Raw genomic sequence first — 23,502 nt, 5'->3', positions numbered from 1 at the left:
TTTTCTTTTTCTTGTATCCTTTCTATAACTGACATTTTTAAAACTTATAAAATAATTGTGGTGATAATTGATATCCTTGCCTTACCCCCGACCTTATTGGAAAATGTTTTTCTACTATAGATGATGTCAGCTTTTGGATTTGAATAGATCTATTTATCAAATTAAAGGTTTATTATTAGGATGGTTCTATCAGAACTAATGATATTATTTCAGACTTTTTTGTACTCTTAAAGTGGATGAAGAAACTTACTAATATTTTTGTTTTTACAATACTTGATCATTGTTCAGTCTGGTTTCTTTTTTAGATCATTTTTAGAGTATATGTGAGAAATATCATCTAAAATCCAAACCGCCATCTTAACCAAATATATTTTTGTTGACTTTTTCATATTTTCTATTGTACTTGAGGCCATTCACTATGAGGAATGATTGCTAAAAGTCCATTAAAATGGCATTTGGGTCTTTGGAGATTTTTAGAAAGAGAAGTTTTATAAAGGGAGAGAAACTGTAAGACCTGTTAGTGAGTGATCAGATGAGGAAAAACCAAAACTTGACGGTTTCATATAATTACAGATTTACCTTCCCGGAGGAAAGACCTCCTTATTCAGAGAAAGATACAACTACAGTACATAATGTACATTGGATAGAGACATGCTACAGTAGTCAACCATTCTCTCTTTAAATCCCCTTCTACCATATCTGGTCTTCCCATTGGACCAGCACATTAAGGAATTATACAGAAATTACTAATTAAAAGAAGACTAAGGAGAATCATACAGCTGCAATTGTAATCTTTTCTACACACAAATTTTTTTCTTTGAGTATTTCCTCTCTACTGATAAATTGATTTTGCCTAAAAGTCAAATTATGGCCTGTCTCAAATCTACCAATAGAAAGACAAGTAAAAGTATTTTACTTCTATTAAATTCAACCTATTGCTATATTTATTTGTTAGCATGAGTAATTTCTTTTTTTTAGGTTTTTACAAGGCAAATGAGGTTAAGTGGCTTGTCCAAGGCCACACAGCTAGGTAATTATTAAGTGTCTGAGGCCACATTTGAACTCAGGTCCTCCTGACTCCAGGGCCAGTGCTCTATTCACTGCACCACCTAGCCGCCCAAGCATGAGTAAGTTCTAAAAGGTTCCTTAAATCATTTTGCATCTCTTAATGCCCTTATATTTATACCTCTGCCATTATTATTGTTATTGTTGTTGCTGCTACAATTGTTTACAGCCAGGACTGGATTGTTATTCCCTTTAAATCCCCATCACCAAGTTTGGGGATACTCAGCATGTAAGTAAGAAACGAGTAATAATTCAGAGTCAGAAGAATAACATCCAACTCTCCTGTTTATTACTTGTGTGACCTTAGACAAGTAATTAAAGATCTCTGGACTCAATTCACCATCTGTAAAATGAGGCATTTAGAAAAAATGATCTTGGAAAATCCTTCAGCTCTAAGTACAGATTGAGGACATGGGGATTAGAGGAAGTGATAGTATTGAATTGCTGGATCATACTATAAAAATATAAATTCAACAAAATGCTATTTGGAGTAAATGTAATTCTAAAGCCACTTGATAATATAGTCTGCCTGAAAGTGCTAATCACCTTTGGTTTAAGAAGTAGATGGTACCATGAGATTGAGATCTAGATCAAAGATAAGAAAAAAATCAAGGTCTTGCTTTTTTAATGAAAAGACCTAGAAAATATTATCCATCCTATTAATGAATTCTTGTAATACAATGTTTTTCATGATTCCTAATACTTAATTGACATTAACAAGAAATAGTTATTAACTGTAAAAAGACAGAAAGAAATCTCTTTTCTCTTCCTGGGCTCCTCCTTTTCCAAATGTCCTTGATTTCTTTGCCTATTAATTGCACGTGATCTCTTCCAACATGCAGAATATCTTCTAAATTACCCACTGGTCTGAGAGATAATGTAATGTATGAGATGAATGAAATACCCAGCTTCCTTGAAGCTCTGAGAACATTTTCTTTCAAAATGATCCACTATTTTTTTAGCTTGAATAGTCTTTTCATACCAACCTTAGTAACTACCAAAACAGTTTAATGTTATTAGAATATCATCAAGTTTCATTATGCTTAATAGGAAAGTCTGACAAGAGATAATTTTAAATACATTTCAACCAAAATTAAAATCACAAGTTGTAAAATTAATCCTAAGAAGTGTCAGTTATAATGTGATGTAATTTTGTTCTCCTTAAAGTTAGTCTTTATTAACTGCTACAGTATGGAGTTCTGGCATAAAACTATAAATATGGTGAAAGAGCTGAAATCTCAACTACCCAATTGCATTCTAAAGAATGGAGACTATGGTTTGTCTCATCACAAACAAAATTCTTAAATAAAATTGTTCTCTTGGATTCAGACCTCCATTTAGGTTCAAGTCTCTGCCTTTTTTCTCTATCAAATAGCCAACCTCTGGTCTTGTTTCTTTTCTTTTTTTTTTTCCTTTTTGTAAGGCATTGGGGTTAAGTGACTGGTCCAAGATCACACAGCTAAGTAATTATTAAGTGTCTGAGATAGGATTTGAACTCACATCCCCCTGACTCCAGGGCCAGTACTCTATTCACTATGCCACCTAGTCACCCCTTGGTCTTGTTTCTATGGTTCAAAACTTGATCCCAGGCATTCACTAGCAAGCCTGTTCTGTCAAAATTCTAACCTTGATTGCGACATATCAAATTTGACTGGATTCCTATGAATTTTAGAGGAAAAGCAGTCAGACAATTAGCTTTGTCAATAATTCATTTGAAAATAAGACTTTATATGGAAGCACAGGAGGACAGGAAACATATTGCTATTAAGTGACATAGGCATTTTGAAAAGCAATTTAGAATCATATCCAAAAAGTAAGTAAACTCTGTGCCTCCTTTGAACCAGTGATCCCACTATTAATCTTATACCCCAAAGTGATCAAAAACAGAAAGAATTCATAAGTGCAAAAATAATTATAAAAGCATTTTTGTTGTAGCAAAGTAGAAATAAGGAATGTCTATCAATTATGGAATTTCTGACGGTACATGAATTAATGGATAAAAAATAACAAAAGGGATGGATTCAAAGAAACTTGGGAAGACTGAAGAGAACAGAACAATTTATGGAAGGACAATAACACTATAAAGAAAAAAACTGGAAATCTTAAGAACTGCTATCAATGAAATAATCACTCATGATTCCAGAATGATAAGCTATATTTCCCACCTTTTGGGAGAAAAGTGATAGACTAGAAGTAAAGAATGAAAATACATTTTCAAGTGTGGTAAATGTATAATTTGATTTTCCATGACTGTATTTATTTAAAAAGGAGGGTTCAAGGGAAGGTAAAGATTGTGATACTTTTAAAAAGAAAAAAGAAAGAAAAGAACATCAATAAATTGTTATAAAAAATAAACAGTAGAATACAGAATAAATAGCAGAAGGGAATACAGAGAAAGAGAGCAGTGTTTGAACTATTATGTTAAATTTAAATTATTGAAAAATGGCAGTACATTGTAAAGAGTTGTGTGTAACAGAAGTTCAATTTCATGTATAATTCCCTTCATTGCTTATTTTTATGTTAAAATATTCATATCTGTTCATTTTTAAGTTCATAATGAAAATAATTTTCTTAAGACTTGAAGAAATTCTCAAATTCATAAAGTCTCATACTCTGTTGAAATTTAGGGGAAAATGTGGGTAGGCAAAAAAGAGGAAGTAGAAAAGTGGGCAGAATTGTGTATTGGGTTAGCACTTTGTCAGAAATGGAAAACAATCGTTAAAACTAGACTCCAGGTTTATTTTTTGTCTTCTCTGGCCTTCTCTGGGTATCCAATTCATATCAAACTGATGATTCAATAAATGGAATCAGAGAATATGAAAGATAGGAGGGACCATAAATTGTTATTTAATCCAAACTCATACCTATTGCACGAATATTAGCCAAAGGTTAGGAGCACTGTACAACCAGCTTCCTATATATTCAACTATTCTAATCTCCAGTCCATCTATATCCATCTTATTCACAGTATCACCTGAAAATTTTCTCATGATATTTTGCTCTTGGACATTCTCCTCATCTCACTTTTTAAAAATCTTTTAATTGTCACTAATAGTTTAAAATTCATAAAGCCCATTAGTATGAACACATGACAAAATGACAAGGCAGGATTAATTCTATCTCCTTGGCAAGAAAATTTTAAATGTTCTAATTGTCTCATTTAATGTTTAAGCAAGATGCTGAACATGCAGTTTATAGGATTTTCACTATGATGCTGGAATTTAAGGTTAAGAGTTGCTTTTTTTTACTTGTGTTTTCAGTATACAGGTTTCAAGAAAAATTCTATCACCTATCCAGAGGGCAGAAAGCCATGTTAGGAATCATATAATGGTGTGTTAGCAATAAGGTGTTCACTGCTGTTGCAAATTAAAATTAATATTAATGATAATGATGCTATGGTACCACCTCACACATATCAAGTATCATCAATACATAAAAGAAACTGTTATACATAAGTAAATTTTCCATATAACTGATGCTTCTGTTCTGCAGATTGATCCAAACATTGTATAGAGCAATTTGGAACTATGCTTAAAGGGTTGTAGTATTGTGCATACCCTTCAATCCAGCAATATCACTAATAGGTCTATATCCCAAAAAGAGAAAAGGAGAGACTTATTTTTTTAGGGTTTGTTTTTTTGCAAGGCAAATGGGGTTAAGTAGCTTGCCCAAGGCCACACAGCTAGGTAGTTATTAAGTGTCTGAGGCTGGATTTGAACTAGGGTACTCCTGACTCCAGGGCCAGTGCTCTAACCACTGCACTACCTAGCTGCTCCGAGGAGAGACTTATTTTTACAAAAAAATATTTATAGCGGCTCTTTTAGTGACAACACTAAAGTATTGGTAACAAAGTATTGGAAATTGAGGGAGTGCCCATCAATTGGGGAATGGCTAAACAAGTTATAGTATATGATTGTAATGGAATATTGCTATCCTATAAAAATGTTGAACAGAGATTTAAGAAAAACCTGAATGATATATGTGAATTGATGCATAGTGAAATGAGCAGAAACAGGAGAACATTGTACACAGTAATAACAACATTGAATGATAATCAACTGTGAATGACTTAGCTGTTTTCAGCAATACAATGACTCAAGATATTTCCAAAGGATTCATGATGAAGAATGCTATCCACCTCCAGAGAAAAAACTGATGGAGGATGAATGTAGATCAGAGTATACTATTTTTCACTTTCTGCATTTTTTTCATTTTTTAATCTTCTTTTGGAACATAATATCAAATTACATACTGTCCCAGGGAGGGGGCAGATGAGATAGGGAGAGAGAAATTTTGGAACTCAAATTTTTTTAATTAATGTTAAAAATTGTCTTTAGGTGTAACTGAGGGAAAATAATTTCTTTTTAAAAGTCAGAAAACTGATGCTTTCACTTTTAAACATCAAAACATTTTTTAAAAGAATGTTGGTTGTAAATATTTGTTAAATGTAATATATGTGTATATTATATATAATGTGAGTGTGTTTTGTATGTATGCATGTATATATTTATGTAGGTATATTGTGTGTGTCTAATCCTAAGCAAACTTTACTAAGTATAGGCATACCAACAATTTTGTATCTGACAGAAAAGTAAATTAAGGATCACTACTACCTCTACCTGATCCTTCTCATCTTGACCCTAATTGTTTTGTGTAGCAACCAAGAGTCATGAGCCTTTACATTTTTGCTAAATGGAATCCTTGGGACGACTTGAAGGACACCCAGATTAATGACCCAGGAAGAAGATATAACTTCAAAGGAGATTCAAATAAGAATTGAAATTATAATTCCCTGGGAAACATCTGGGGGGATAAACAATTCATAAGAAAGATTTTAAATGCCCTCAGGGCTTTTCTGGCTAGGTGGTTGAGTGCAACATGGGGAAGGGGGTTATCTCACAGAAAAACTAAAGATGGCACCTGGGCCAGTGAGCAAAAAATTTGTCGGACCACTCCCCTGAATCTGTAATTTACCTAAAGACCAGCAGATGGTAGCAGAGAGTAGTAGCAACAAAATCATTTGAGAGCAGTAGTGGGATCTTCAGAGAGAGGAGGCAAAAAGAAGACGGTAAAAGAGGACCCCAATCAATGTACAAAAAGTTCACCTGATGATATCATGAGAGAGCATCTATGGCTCTACAGCATCAGAACTCAAATATACCTTAGCCAGATATAGTCCCTCACTACATAGACTGCCTATGGACCCATATTCTCTGCATTTGTTCCCTCCTTTCTAGGGTAAAAGATTATTTATAGGCAGATGTGCTCCTGTATATAGATAAAACCTTTATTGTTATTTAACTAACTATGGAGTTTGATTAAATGTCTTATATTGTGAATCAATTTGTCTTATATTTGAATAGTAAAAGGAACACATTAGTGGAGGCTCAGAAGATGCTGATTTACACATACAACATTCATAAAGGTAAAATTAATACCTGAAAATAAGGAAGACTTGTATCCAAAATAGCACTGCTCAGCATTTTAATTTCTTCACAAGGAATAAAAATGAAAAGTTCATACCTTCCCACCCTGCATGAATCCTTAAATTAAATCCTAAAACACTCTATGAATGCTAGATATTATTATTCTGATTTCAGATTCAATGCTCTTATCAATATAACATACTATCTTCTATGTTCCTAAGGCTGGGATGATTTATTTACTATCTCAGGTCCCAACACTTTGGGTATATTCACTAGTTCCAGACATAGACCCTACAGTTCTTCCTACTGTACTCTCCTTTTTCTATGCCTTTTCATAAACCCCCAAAAAGTGGATATCCAAATTGTAGGGATGAAAGATTTGGGTCAACTAAAACTTGTTATCACTATTGTCATAATGTCCCTAGAAAAGTAGCCATACTTATGAGTTATTCCTGCAGTTGCCTCTGTTATTGTTGACAGGTTGGTGGAATATGGCAAATTTGGTATTTGGAACTGAAAGAGGGCAAAATGGCATATTTCATCCTGTCTTCACCATCATCATCATCATCATCACCACCATTATAACAACTAAGTAGGAAAGAAGAATACCTTCATTTTATCAAGTTTCCCCTTTTAGTATTTTTTTATTTCAAGTTATTAGAACCAGGTCAAGAGACATTGAGTACTATTACATGCCAACCACTGTGCTAGATGTGGTTGAAAATTCAAGAGAAGCAGAAAAGGTCATACCTGCCCCAGGAAGCTCAAAATATGTTCATTCATTCATTATCTGTGTACTGAGTATCCCACATTGGAGGTGATAAGAGATGACACAACATCAGACAATCCTGTTATATAGCAAGAAGAGTACTGACTCTGAAATCAGAAGGCATGGGTTTAAATCTTGCTTCCAGAATTTAATATTCAACTAACCTTGGGTGAGTCACTTTAGTTTCTCTCCAATTGTTCTTTTAACAAAGATGGGAGCAGGACACTTTAGTTCAATAAGATGAAGTTGTGACTCCCAGCTTAGTTAACACTTGTAATCCAAGGAAAACATATTTTAGTGCTCTGTCCACAATTTGAAGAGTGAATTCTTCATATCAATTCACTTTTTGGCAATCAAAATAAGTTGGATACAAGGAATTCACATTGCAATTGGGAGAAGATATAAAAGATGAAAATAAAATTCTACCCATTGTCCTGATTATAATGTAATTGTATCCAGTCAACAAAACCAAAGGTGCTAGTGTAGATGTTGAATCTAGAGGAATTCTAAAACAAACATGAAAAAGAAATGAAGTTCACATAACAGAATATTATTTAGCATAACTATGTGAAGTGTTCTCACTGCACTAATGAGTCATTAAGGAAAGCATTTGGGAACTAGAGATGTGCTATAATTAGCACATCTGTATTTTTAACACAGGCATACGCCAAAAAAAAAAAAAAAAATCAAAAGCTGCATAAAGCAGCATAAGGTCTGTTGGGAGATCGACCACTCCATGAAACTCTCCAAACAGGAGGAATCAGCTCTAACAACTCAGAGATCAGTTAAGCAGTTAATTTAACAAAATGCTATGAACAAATCTCATGGTCTTTAACAACAGCCATCATTAACCATTTCCCAATTTCTCTTTTGCTGGAAGAAACATCTCTTTCCTAAACATCCAGTTGGCACATTTATCAGTTTAGATGGAGTGGAAATAGCAAATCCAATCATAACAAAAGGGGAAGCAAGGGTGCAGATGTAAACACAGACACACAGATAGATAGATAGATAGATAGATAGATAGATAGATAGATAGATAGATAGATAGATAGATAGATAGATATAGATGCATATTTATGTATCTATACAAAAATGAGGTGCGATGAATTAGGTATTACACATAATTTAATTTCAAAGGCCACAAAAAGAATGTAAAAAGCAAGGGATGTTACCATCATAGAGAGAAGGAGAGGGGATTTGGTTACAAAAACATTTCTAGGGGAAAGGGAGAGGATGTGGTAAAAGAAAGGAAAGAAGAAAGAGAAGGAGAGGGGGGAAAATAATATGGTGAGGAGAGGAAGGGGAGCAAAAGACCAAAAAAAGGCAAGGAAAGGGGAATTGAGGGAGAAAGAAAATTGGAAGAAGAGAGGAGGAAGAGGAAGAGTGAGGAAAAAGGAGGAAGGAGAAAGTGAAAAGGAGAGAGAGAAGAAAAAAAGAAAGAACTAGAAAGAAAGAAGGAAGAAGGGGAAGAAATAGAATTACCAGATTGCTCATTTTTTGTCCTCCCCCCATGCACCTGCTGCTTCAAAAAGTACACACACACACACACACACACACACACACAAACACACCCCAACACCAAACAGTAAATGTTGTACAATGGTTCCAACAAGGTTGGAACATGGCCAGGGAAAATTACCACTCTTCCACCAAGATAAACATCATATTACTTCATTACCCTTTTAAAACATATGCAAATTAAATCCATTATTCTTTTTTCCTCCTAGAAATGAAGTTCATTTGGCTAGAATTCAGCGGCTTCTTTTGTCACTATTGACCATGAATGGATGAACTTCATGTAGACAGTGCCCACTGCCCATCTTTGAATCAAACATTAATACCATTTGACAGTAATAAATAGCACTTATCACAATGGGGATCGAATAATGATTTTCCCACTAAGCTGGCTCATCAGAGCCTATCAGCTGACAATTGCATAAATGAGATTAGCATAGCAGCTGCCTATGACAAATGTGTCTAAATCCTTCTAATGCCAGCTACTTCTTTGATCTCCCTATCCTGGTGATGCCAAAAAACCCATATCCGCTTTTCCATAATATATCTTGTTTATTATAGATACATGTCCCAAAGCATTCTGCTGTCCCAAGGCATCCTTAATGAAAAGAAGGGAATATTGGTAGAAAACTATCACCTTTGGCATAGTACATTCCCAAATCATTTCCCCCTGCATTTTAAGTAATTCCTTTTCAAAATGGAGGCGATATTGTGTCATGTCATACTTCCTGTTCAGACGCTTACCAGAATGTAATGAGTTTCCATTCTTGCCATTTCAAATGAAAATGATTATTGTGGTTTCCCTTTGATTATTGCTTTCAGAGGTATCAAGTTCATACAAATTTAAATCCACTCCCAGGAATATAAACCATAGTCTTGTATTTTCCATTATTCAATCACATTGAAACACATACTTGTTCTTTGTGTGGGAATGTAAATAGAGTCTGAGACCTAACATGAACTAGGAATGTCTTCATTTATCCTCCTCTGAAATCTACTGCTCTGGTGAGAGGGAACAGTAAACACATCATTTTCTTTAGCCACATCTGGAACTCTCCAGGACTTAATCCAATCCAATTCTCCTGAAGAACATGAAGTTGGATGACGTTTTAAGCATTTGGAGGATGGAGAGTTTGGAACCTGGAGAAAGAAAGAGAGGGAGAGACTTCTTTGCATTAAAAAAGAGAGAATTTGGATAACAGGTGGATAACAGTATAGCCATAGAAGGCAGAGGATTTGAGAAAATGATATAACTCACATCAAGTCCATATCTGCAAAGCATCTGATCACCCTCAAGATCACAACCATCCCCCAATCCAATTGTTTTGATGGTATATCCAAAATCTGTTCAACTGTAAATAGAAGTCCAGTTTTTGCAATTTTATCCAGATTTTTCTTTTTATCTGAGGAAGTTTGATGAATCTAATAGGGCCTTAGCTATATTTATACCCAAGGGTCTTGAGTCATGTTACAATGCCTAGAGCATAACAGACAATTAATAGATATTTGCTGATTAATTGAAGTTTAGATAATGAAAAACACCAGTTGAAAAATAAATCAAATAAATGCTTTGAGTTACCTTAACTAATCATTTAGGCTCCTGAAGAGTGGATCCATTCAGATGGACAGACATCATTATTTAAGATAGTCCAAAAGTCATATACTCAAACTTGATCAATAAAATGTGGGTCAAAAGCAAAAAACAATTGTGAAATGCATTTTTATAATGAGTCAATTGGTTCCATTCCAAATTCATGCTATCTAACCTGTGCTAGACTATCAATGTTGCTCAATAATCTTTTTTTTTTTGCAGGGCAATGGGGTTAAGTGGCTTGTCCAAAGCCACACAGCTAGGTAATTAATTATTAAGTGTCTGAGGTTGGATTTGAACTCAGGTCCTCCCGACTCCGGGGCCGGTGCTCTATCTACTGTGCCACCTAGCTTCCCCCTCAATAATCTTTTTTTAAATTTATAATTGACCCCTTGTTGCAATGCCCACACTAACCTCAAACCTTTCCACTCTATTCAAGTTCCCATCACCCTTTCCCTTCAACCACCTCATTTTGAATATCTATTATCAAGATCATTCAACTTGAGTTTTTTCAGCTTCAGTCCCATCTGAAAGTTCCTCTGTTTTTTCATTCATCTTCTCCTTTTCTCCTGTCTCAGAGGAAGCAAGGGTTCTTCCTCTGACTTAGGGCTAATCTCTTTGCTGGTGCCCTTGGTCTCATTTTCCATGTCTTTCAAGACCTTGCTCTTGCCTATCCCTCTCAATTATGTTCTGATGAATAAAACATGTATTCCTGGTGTTTACATTGTGTTGGGAATAAAAACAAGAAAGCAAGATTGTTTCTGTTCTCAAGGAGCCTATATTCTAACTGGGAAAGATCACACATTTGAGGATGTTGGAAAGAGAAAGTAAAGTATAGAGGTTGGAGAGGTGAAGAAGTAAGAATCTGGAGACTTAATCAAGGTCCAAGGATGGTGAAACATAGCTAGAGATCTTGCTGAAAGAATGGTCCCAGTCAAGGATCAGAAAAGAAAGGCCTCAGATCAAGTAGGAACAGTAGGAAATGTCCAAATGAATGACTGAAGCATGGAGAGGAGGTCTTTGCATACAGTAAACATGAAGCAAATGTTTAAAGAATTGCTTAGAAAAGACATTTTTGGCCCAGATGTGAGTGAACTGGGAGGTTTGGTTCTCATTTATTCTTGGGTTTACTGTCCACAAATATTCTTGGATTTTTCTCTATAATTTTTAAATGGTAGCAAGACACAACTCCTATCCTTTCCCCTTAGTATGAGGCAATAAGGCTTTGTCTGGAGGGAATGTGTGGTTTTTGGTGTGGATTTTCCAAGTATTATCTCCAGTCAATACTGACAACATTCATTATTTAATCTTGAAGCAATTGGAACTGTGATTTATAACTATAATTCTTCATCATACACATGTAGGATTGAAGAAAATAGAAATATTGAATTGTGTACCATATTCCCTGTTGCCCAGGGAAAGTTTTACCTGGTAGCTACTAGGTAGAGCTGCAACTAGTAATCCAAGGGCAATTTTGGTTAAAGGAATTTGAGGTTATAGTCAGGATGAATCCTCACAGAGTCCAACTGCAGGAGGAGCTACACTGAGCTGTTCTCTCTTCTTGTCCTCTTATCTCAGCTGTCCCTTTGCCCCCTTCTAGGACCAAATATGGTCCCAGGGTGTCTTCATCTGTTGGAAAAGCTCCTGTTATTCTGTCTTAGATATAACTCCCTCAATAAGTTAAAAGAACCATCTTGAAGGAATTCAGCCTGTGAATCAGATGGGGTTAATATAGAATTAACAAGCGCATTGGTTATAATTTCAATGTAATATAAAACATCTTCAGGCATAGATGATAAATGTGTTTACATAAATCCAAATGGTATTTCAGTCGGCCCATGGTCAAGAAGGTTCTCTGGCTTTTATAGAGCTGTACCACTTCATTTGGAATCACTTCGAGCAAAGTCCACTGAATTTTTAAGAGATGGACACTTTCTATGACCTTTTCATATGATAATAGATAGTATATTGCCACCCTGCCTTTTTAGTTGAAACTAAAACCAAACAGATAGTTCATTAAGAAGAAACTATTATTGTAGCCAATGATTTTGCTGGTTCTTATCAAAGAAAAAGCAAACAATTACTTTAGAAAACCTGTTTGACTAGATATTTTGGACAAGGGTAGGGTAACAGGGATCAAATCAACCTGAGAGAAAAAACACACTAAAAACTGCAATGTTTCCTCCTCATATGGGCCACACAGAAAGAAATAAAGTTCCATTGGAATTCCTTGAGGAGAGGGAATCTGGGCAGCATTGAAGAGGTAACATTTGGAACGGAGATTTTGAACTAAAGCTGGAAAATCCAACTGAAGTAAGAAGGGTTCCTTTCTGAATTACCAAACTGTGAAACATCCCCAATAATGTGGTCAATAATCCCCAGGGAGTGGACCAAGTAAAGCAGAAAATAGATTTTTTTTTAAGTGTTAAAACCGTTCAAACACATGTTGGAAATTGTCATCCTCCAGTGCACATTCGATATTTCAATAACCTTGACATTTCATCTTACCTTAAACTTGTACAAATTATGAAGCCCTATAAAAAATGATTAACAATGGTAATGTATGCGCTTTCTTAATGCCAGAGACAATTAGAGAATGAGACATAATTAGAGAGCAGTTGGTGTGCAGTTCAATTATATCACTGTCTTTGTTTGATAAGAGAGAAATTTGACTTGTTCAATCATAATACTGACCAAATTACACTGAGCAGTTTCTGCAAGGAAATAAATGCATGTCAAAGACTCAAGAGACAAGGGAATGGCAAAGAAAAATCCATTTCGAGTTATAATCCATGAGGGCTAACCACCAGCTAAATGAGAAGTGTGTCTTACATATAAAACTTTCTAATCTTACTTTTCATTTCAAACATAACATTCACATATTCAATCTGGTGAGTGTGTAAATAAAACTTACCAGTTCCTTTCCTGCTCTTCAGCTAATCATCTTTCCTTTTTGTTCCACCTCATTACTCCTGGCTTTGGTCCATTGTTTTAAGCTAAATAATCTTCCTCCCTCTTCAGTGTCTGCAATTTTATAAATATTTGCAAGCTAATCTTGTGTCTTATCCTGGTATTTGACATAAATCTCTTTAATGTTTCCCAACCAATTGCTCATTTTTTTTTCTGTGAATTTCCAATTGCCTGATTGCTATACTGATAGGTATAAATATAAATATTTGTATTGGACCTGTGATTTCATCCATTTGTGGAATGTGCAGTGAGGAAACTCCTCCTACCAATGCAGAGCCTGCTTGGAGACACTGAGGATTTAGGTCATGTATGAGTGGTAGAGTTGGAAGAGATCAGGGAGTCCATCCAGTCCAAATCCATCAGAATCATACAATCCATATATATCAAACAGTATTACAAGGAGATAATATATACATAATATATATATACACACTCATAAACACATATAGACATATATGCACAAGTATATATAGTACATTGGTGGAAATATAATATGATATCTGTAAATATTAAACATTTATTAAGCACCCTCTGTCTGTCAAGTACTCTGCTAAGTACTGGGGATACAAAAAGAGGCAAAAGATATTCCCTGCCCTCAAGGAGATTGTAATCCATCAAATTTATATATATATATATATATATGAATATATGCACATATATACATATATATGTAACATATGATATTGTTTTACTTATTCTATATGATATACATGTAATATAAGGTGTTCATATATATAAATATTGTATACAATATGACAGTTATCCTTAATACCATTATTATTTGAATGCCAAGGAATTTTAGTCTCCAAAATTCTGAAAAATATTCTCTTAACACTCTCCAGATGACATAGGAGCAGCATAGGGAGGTTTCAAATTTGATAGGCCCTGGATGATACATTCAGCTTTGGCTCCTAGGCAAGACTCAGCTGGCATTGGTAAAATGAAGAATTATAAAGTTAAAAAATGCAAAGTTATATTTTAAAGAATTTATTTTTGTTTTTTAATTTACATATATAATGTACTTTAGAATATGTTATATATATGTACATAATTAATATATATATATAGTGTGTATCTATAAAAACCCTCTAATGTACATATGTATAAATTGAAATGGCAAAAATAAATTCCCTAAAACCAAACTATATAATTTTTACTTCAAACTTCTTTATTTCACCAGTGCCAGCTGTGTCTTTCCTGAGAGCTAAAACTGAATCCAGTTGAAAAGCTCCCCATATAACTCCTATGTCCTCTGGAGAATATTAAGAGATTTCTTGGGATTTAAGAGATCCATGATTGGCATCCGAGCAATATTAATATGGCAGTCATATTATATAGTATATATTATTTCTCATATTTATATTGCTTTATATCTGTACATGTGCATATATAGATTATATATTTCTTATCTAGTGATAGGAGTGCCCATACCAGTGAACTGATAAGGCCACAGATCAATCGGAGTATCAAGATTACTTAAAGCAAAGCTCAAATATATCTAAAATCTGTAATAATGTAAATAATAACACTAAAAACTCTGATGCATTATAGTAAACAATCAGGTACTAGAAAACTAAAAAGTAATCCTTCTTCCTTTACTAAGAAAAGAGGTGGGGGAAACAGTATTGTCAGACAACAGACAGGTTGTCAGACAACCATCAGTTGTAATGATTAGCTTTATTTAACTTTTTGTTATGAGGAGGAGTTTAATGGGGGTGGGGATGGATGGAGAAAATGACTATGCTGAATATTAAAAAAAAGGAAATAAAACTTAATTCTCACTTCAAAATTCTTTATATTTATCAATTCCAGCTTTGAGTGTTTTGCTCAGGAGCTACCAAAGAAGCAATGTGGTATATAGTAAAAAGATACCCTAAGTCTAAAAAACCTTCTAGTCTTTGAGTCTACTATGTGACCTCAGTTAAGCCACTTAATTTCTCTGAACCTCTCTTTGTTTTCCTGAAGCAATAAATGTCATATTCTTTTTTTTTTTTTAGGTTTTTGCAAGGCATTGGGGTTAAGTGACCCCAAGGCCACACAGCTAGGTAATTATTTAATCTCTGAGGCTGGATTTGAATTCAGGTCCTCCTGACTCCAGGGTCAGTGCTCTATTCACTGCACCACCTAGCTGCCCCTTAAATATCACATTTTAATTATTAGCTAAATTTCTAAGCCTCTTTTTCTTTCCCTCTGGGCCTTGATTTCATTTCTAGAACTGAAACTTATCTTAGGAAAGATTTATTAGAGGCAGCAAGCAAGACCTAGGATTAGGAAGAACTGAGTTCAAATCCAATCTCAGTTACTAATTAGTTGTGAACCCTGGTCAAGTCAATTGATCTTTTCTGCCTCAATTTCTTCATCTGTAAAATGGAGGTAACAATAGCACCTGTTTACTTTATTCCTCATGAGGGTCTATATATTTTGGGGGAGGGGTATCATGTTTACTCTTAAACAAGAAAATTTTAGCAATGTATAAAAATGTAATTTGAACAAAAATAAAAAATAAATACATAAGAATTACAAAAAACCTCCAAAAATAACAACAAAAAAAATAGCACCTGTCTCCCAGGATTGTTGTCAGAAAAAAATTAAATCATATTTGTAAAGAGTTTTGCAAATCTTAAAGTGCTTTATAAATAATATTTTATCCTCATTATTATTGTTGCTGTTATTATATTGTTATTACTTGAATGTCAAAGAATCTTGTTCCCTATCAATTAAATTACAAGAAATCTTCTCTTAACAGCCTCCAGATGTCATAAGAGCAGTATGAGGAAGTTTTCAAATTTGATGGTCTCTAGATGATTCATTCACTTTTCCCCAGGAGCTTCCAGGTAAATATAAGATCTGGGCTTTGTATGGACTTGGAGCACATGCAATTCATTGTCTAGGCGAAATATGCTGCTTTTGAAAACTTGGAGATGATAGCCTTCACTTTTCAAACCATGGAGCTAGCAGATTTCATTTACAGTATATTGCAACAAGTCCCTGGGAGTTTCCACCAATGCTTATAAATCAGAAATGGTTAAGAGAAATGTTCAAGAGAATTTTCCTATTTCTGTACATAGACAAGGTTAAGAAATATCTGTTATAGAGTCAGGTCCTCTGAAATGACATTTTTCCAAAGGACTCTTCAATGCAATTTATTAAGAATTTGTCAAAGACAGACAAGTACTCATCAGTGAATTGTGTGTATTTTTATATTTATGACAGCCTTTAAAGAGCATGATACTTACATTTAGATCACAACTTAACATATTCAAAACACTTTGCAATGCTAATTAAATATTTTCCCATATGTACCTGTGTCAAAAAAATAACCATTTATAGAAAAGAGGTATACTCAGGCTCACAAATAAAAAATTCTATCAAGGAAGGTCTGGGAACTTGAGTACAGCATTAAATATGTAAGCAAATGTATAGCATCTTGAGTTTCAGCCAGAAGTCTAACTTGGCTCCCTGAACAACCATTCTGTGTTCAATTTCCCCAACAAAATGAGCCTTCACACTCTTTTCTTTTCTTTTTCTTTTCCCTGAAGTCTTAGCTACCCTAGACTTTGCCGAGAGGGGCTTAAGCTAGTTGTGTGGGACAAACAGGGAAGCCAAGCTGTACCATTCTCCAAGATTTAGTATTTGTCTTTTTTAAAAAAGTCAAACTGAATTAACATAGGTTCCTTTTTGTCAGTGTTTATGTATGTGTGTGTGTGTATTTGCAAGCTGATGTGTGAAAAACAGAGATAGTTAGAAAAAGACAAACACAGAGACAGAGACAAAGAAAGGCTTTAAAATAAGAATCAGTTTTGCTTAGGCACTCCCTGAATTCCAGAAGTCACTGGGGCCTGACCTAGTGAGTAGCTCATTGTAAATTAAGTTTAGGAAGTCATTTCTTGGGTTTTCTTTTTTTTTTTTAACTGGAATCAAACAAGGTATATTTTCCTTCACCAATCCACCATTGTAACAAAGAAAAATGATTAAATAAAGGCAACCAATACATCTGACCACATAGACAACATTCTGTCCTGGTACTTTCCTACCCATCTGGCATGGTGCAAAGATCCTAGCTGTAAGACCCCAGACAAATCATTTAACTTCTCTCAGTCTCAATTTCCTCATCTATGAAATCAAGAACAAGGACTCTAATCAAAATCTTTTCTCATTCCATCTTTTACTATGCCTTATACTAACCACTAATTCTGTTCTTCATCTTCTCCCTGACTTCCAGTCCCTGCATTCCTCAGTTCTCTACCAGGCTATCACCCCTACACTGGCTATATTCTCTTCCATTCCTATTCCCTTTGTGCATTAACTCAACTCAACACTATCTTCTACTGCTCAATTTCCCTTGCCTTGTACTAGTCCTTGCACAAATTTTGCCTTCCCAAGTCCCAGCCTTGGAATTCTCCCACTATCTGCTTTCTTCACTTCTATTCACATGTTACAAAATGGAAAAGTCCATGTAGACTGAGTCCACTATAAATTTTTGTTACCCCTTTCTTGCATATGAATAGTCCTCCTTATCAAGGAAAACCTATCTTTCCAATTATCTCTTTAATCTTCAGTCTCTTCCTACCTGCTGGCTTATTCCTGTTGCCTACAAACATATCTATATTTCATCCATCTTTCAAAAAGATCTTCACTTGACTTTTCCATTTCCATTAGCTATCATTTCTTTCTCCTTTCTCCTTTCTACAAGCTGAACTTGTAGAGAAAGTCATCTCCATTAGGTGCCACCACTTGCAATCCTCTCCCTTCTAAACTCTCTGCAATCTAGTTTCCAAACTCAATTCAATGATTTCTTAATTGATTAACTTAATGATGTTTCTTAATCCTCATACTTCTTGGCTTTTCCATAACTTTGACACTATCCCTAGATAACACTTTCCCTGGATGTTCTCTCCTCTCTAGATGTTCACGGCATTGTTCTCTCCAGTTACCCCACCAGCACTTACTCCACAAACTTCTTTGCTGGGTCATCCTCTAGGTCATTGATGTTCCCTAAGATTCAGTCCTGGGCCTTCTTCTCCTTCTAAAAAGTTTTGTTTAGTGATTTCATCCCATGAATTCATTAATCATCTCTATACATTTAGATTACACTAATTTGTAGATCTACACAAATCTACTATGATCCCCCGAATGTGTCTCCTCACTTCCAGTCTTGCATTTCAACTACCTTCCTACCTGCTATTTATCTTGAACTAGGTATCCCTTAGATATCTTGAACTTAAAAAAAAGTCTAAAACAGAACTCCTTCTCTTTTCCACTAAACCTTCTCTTCCAAACTTGCCTGGTATGGTTCAGAGTATCCCCATCCTCCTACCCACTTCACAACTTGTGTACTTATGCCTTACTCTCATCATATCCAAGCTCTATATTTCTAATTGAAACATCTCACAAATTGCATCTTCTCTCTTCTGACATAGTTACCATCTTAATAGAGGCCCTAATTGCCTCATACCTAGAATGTTACAATAATTGCTGGTTGGTGACCCTTCCTCAAGTTTCTGCCCACCCCAGACCATTCTCTATTCAGCTGTCAAAATGATCCTCTCACTGCACTAACCAACTCAATAAACTTCAATATCTCCCTATTACCTCCACACTCAAATTTAAAATCTTGTTAGGCTTTTAAGTTTGTCATCACCTGGCTCTTTTTTATTTTTCCAGTCTTATTAGACTTTATTCCTTCCTTACACTTTATGATCCTGTTAAAACTAAGCGTACTAACCTTTCTCCCAACTCTGTCTTTTTGACTGACTGTCCCATCTAGAATGCCCTCTCTCTCCTCTCTTCCTTCTAGTTCCACTGGCTTCTTTCAATTCTAATCCCACCTTTTGCCTGAGGCCTTCCCCAGTGTCTCAATCTACTAATACATTGCTTTTTGCTTTTTTCTTTTTTGGCAAGACAATGGGGTTAAGTGACTTGCCCAAGGTCATACAGCTAGATAATTATTAAATGTCTGAGGTCAGATTTGAATTTAGGTCCTCCTTACTCCAGGGAAAGTGCTCTATCCATTGCACCACCTAGCTGACCCAAATATCCATTGCTTTTAAGATTATTTTCCATTTATATAGGATCTACCGTGTGTGTGTGTGTGTGTGTGTGTGTGTGTGTGTGTGTGTATACATATATATATATATAATAGCTAAAATTTATATAGTGCTTTAAGGTTTGTAAAGTATTTTATATTTGCTAACTCATGGGATGATCTCAACAACCCTCTGAGATAGGTGTTATTATAATTGTTTCCATTTTACAGATAAAAAAAAAACCTGAGGCTCAGGGGCAGCTATGTGGCACAGTGGATAGAGCACCAGCCCTGGAGTCAGAAGTACCTGAGGTCAAATCCGACCTCAGACACTTAATAATTAATTACCTAGCTGTGTGGCCTTGGACAAGCCACTTAACCCCATTGCCTAGCAAAAACCTAAAAAAAAAAAAAAAACTGAGGCTCAGAGATGATGCTGTAACTTTCCCAAGGTAGCTAAGGAATATCTGTAGAAGGATCTTCCTGACTGCAAATTCTGAATTCTTTCTCTATATCACCTAGCAGCTATATAGGCACATATAAATATGCATGTATTCATTTGTGACATTTATATGTATACACACATACACACACACACACATATATATATATACTTTGTATTTAGTTATTTGCATATTTTCTCCTCTATTAGTATGTGAATTCCTTGAGAAGATGACAATATTTTTGTACTTAGCAATGTACCTGGTATAGTAGGCACTTAATAAATGCTTTTCGACTGATTGGTCCAACTGATTAGTATCCCTTCCAATTCTAAAACTTTTTTCCTATGAAGTTATAACCTCTCTACCCAAAGAAATGTGTTTCATCAGTTGTCTTCTGAAGTCCATGACAGTTATGACATTTAACTTAAGATCAGCTGCCTCTTACTATAGTTTCCATTTATTTTATTGTGATCATTGTACATTTTGCTCTGATCCTGCTTTCTTTTCTCTACATCAGTTTATAAAATCAGTCAAACCATTTATTAAGGTTTAATCAATCAAAAAAGGCATTTATTAAGCCTATTATGTACTACACATTGTAAGTGCTGGGAACCCAAATACAAAGAATGCAACACTTCCCTACCCTTGAGGAACATACCTGGAGGAGACAACAAGAAAAGTGTTTACAGGGATCATGGATCCCAGAGGACTCTGATGCTAAGGGGTTGGCCAAACTTTTTGAAGTAGAGATGAAGGGAGAGTGGGGAGGGATCAAGGAAGCCCATGGCTTCCCTTTCAGTCTACACCCTTTGTTTATTTTACCTCTGACTTTGTGGTATAATGGTTAAGAGGGTGGAAAGATTGGAAAGAAAACTAAAGAAATTCTGATGAAAATACTCCCAAGTAGTTATTAGCACTGAGGCTTCATTGTAGTATTTTCATAGGAAAGGGACTAGAAACTTTGTTGGGAGAGGTAGCACACCTCTCTCCAGGGACCATGTCTTCTTTGTGTTTCCAAGGAGGTGTTACATGAAGCAGGAGGTCCTTGGTCATCATTTCTTCCCCTTCCTAGGACCATGAGAATTATGCCTTCATTTAGTGTCTGGAAATACTCCTTTGTTTCTATGATAGTACAATGTTCTTCCAGAGCTAGGAATAAGGTGTCTTCCATCAACAGAGTGGTACCTTGTGACTTTTACCTTATGGCTAATGTTTAAGAGACTTTCAGCCATGACCTCCTTCTGAATACTCCAATTGGCATTGCTGACACAGTAGGGATGGACTTTAGTTATAGAACGGGTTTCAGTCAACAGTTGCTATATCACCATAGAGAGGGACAGCCAGTGAAAAGGTACAAACCCAAGCTATGAAGTGCTGATTATGAGCCACAGAAAATAGGTTAGGCTGCAATTTGCAGGATGGAGAATAATATCCAATGAAGGTGGAAAGAGATTTGGGGCCAGTTTGTAAAGGGGTTTCAAATCTAAACTTAAGAATCAATCCTTTCTCTGCTCTTGTGCCAACTTTTCCTACATTTCTCAGAATTCCTCATATTTGCCACATTTGGCAACATCATGATAGTCTATTATATTAATATAGAACATTTTGTTTAGTCTTTCTCCAAGATGGTTACCTTCCTTGTTTCTACCTTTTTTACTACCATAAAGGAAATGCTGTTATAAATTCTGGGATATAATTGAGGCTCTACTTTCTATCTAAGACCTCCTTAGAATGAAAAACTGTTTGACCAGTTGTGAATTATTGAAATAAAGGGTAGGAAGGATTAATTTTTTTTATATAAAATTCCAAATGGTGGAAAACTAGGATTTAAATTCATGCCACTTGTAATGTTTTATTTCATTCTCTTACATACAAATAGACCAAAGAGCTCCATATCATTACTTCAACAGACTTATGCTTAATTTAGAACCAATTACAAGTTAAAGAAAGACTAGGAAGAAGGGAGAAGAATTTTTTTAGTCTGCAGTTGTTTTTTTTTAGTTTTTTTTGCAAGGTAATGGGGTTAAGTGATTTGCCCAAGGCCACACAGCTAGGTAATTATTAAGTGCCTGAGGTCAGATTTGAACTCAGGTCCTCTTGACTCCAGGGTCCATACTCTATCCACTGCGCCACCTAGTTGCCCTGCAGTTCTTATTGAAGAATGGTCTCCATTTTCCAGTCCTTAAGGCCAGGACCTGTTCATACATTTGGTTCTTGGGTTCTGATGATGATGATGATGATGATGATTGATGATGATGATGATGATGGTCTTTTACATTCTTGAAGAATATCATGATATTAGGGAGGTGATGCCATTACAAGCACATGAATTGAATTTGAGTCATCAGCCTCACTTTCTCCTCCAATGCTGGGTCCAAGAGTCAGATATGAATTAGGACAACTGGAGATAGCCTTGAATGGCCCTGGATGTGAGGTAAACAGGGTTAAGAAACATCCCCAAGGTCACTTAGCTAGTAAGTGTCAAATGTCTGAGACCAGATTTGAACTCAACTTCTTCTAACTCTAGGGCTGGTGCTCTAGCCACTGCACTACCTAGACAGCAATGTAACTAGAGGTGGGGGCTTAGGAAGGGGAGATAGGTGGGAGTGAGGTTCAAAACTGCAGTTATACTCTTTGACTTTCCTTATTCGTGTCAAGGGAAGTAAGACTGTTAATGTACTCCTTATTAAAGGCAACGTTATAATTCACGCAGAGTCACTGTTGTACCTAGCAAATTCATAATTAGAGGCAATTTTGCACCTGCTGTCAGGGGAAGATGGCATTTCTTTTAATTTAGCTTGATGCCTTGATTATTCACTGGGAATGATGGTGGAAGATAAGGCAACATCTCTCCTGACTCCTGTAGAAAACACTATAGCTTTTTGGTTTGTGGTTAGGACTGATTGAGCAACCATTGATTTATTACCATTCATCACTTCCCATCTGTACTGACAGCAAAGGGACTTGTTTAGCCTATTGAAAAAGACTGTAATGGATGATTTGGGAGTTTTAGTGAAGATCCTAGAAGCAGCCTGAAGGAGTCAGGTAGCAAATATTGAGCTTTTTTATTTCAAGGGTGTACATTCTAAGATAAAAGTTGAGATTTAACATGGAAACACCATCATCATCCTAGAGAGACAATGAAGCATAGTAGAAAAGCCTAAGTCCCAAACCTAGGTTTTCCACCATCATTTTGTATGTACTGTATTTCTCAATCTGGGTCTCATTTTCCCTTATCATAGAAGGGAAGGTGACCTGAACTAAATGGTCTCTAAAGTTCTTTTCCACTCTAAAATTCTATGCAAAATATCCTGGGAAGCAACATGGTGTAATGGAAATCACTTTGACAAAAGAGTCAAATCCTGCCTGTAAAATTTAGCAGTTATGTGATAATGGAAAAGTCTCATTTCATCTCTTCAATTCTCATTTTCCTCATTGTAAAATGAAGAAAAAGGAGAGATTATTTTCCAGAGGAAATCAATATCAATAAATATCACAAAAGAATAACAGTAGAATCAAAAGAATATCAATAGAATCAAAAGAATATCAATAAAATCAGAGGTCCAAAAGATAAAATGGAGATAATAATAACTGCACTAAAAACAAATATGTGAGGGGCAGCTAGGTGGCGCAGTGGATAGAACACTGGCCCTGGAGACAGGAGTACTTGAGTTCAAATCCGACCTTAGACACTT

The sequence above is a fragment of the Macrotis lagotis genome, chromosome 1 (assembly GCF_037893015.1).
Source record: "Macrotis lagotis isolate mMagLag1 chromosome 1, bilby.v1.9.chrom.fasta, whole genome shotgun sequence".
Taxonomy (NCBI): domain Eukaryota; kingdom Metazoa; phylum Chordata; class Mammalia; order Peramelemorphia; family Peramelidae; genus Macrotis; species Macrotis lagotis.
This window is presented reverse-complemented; position numbering follows the sequence as displayed.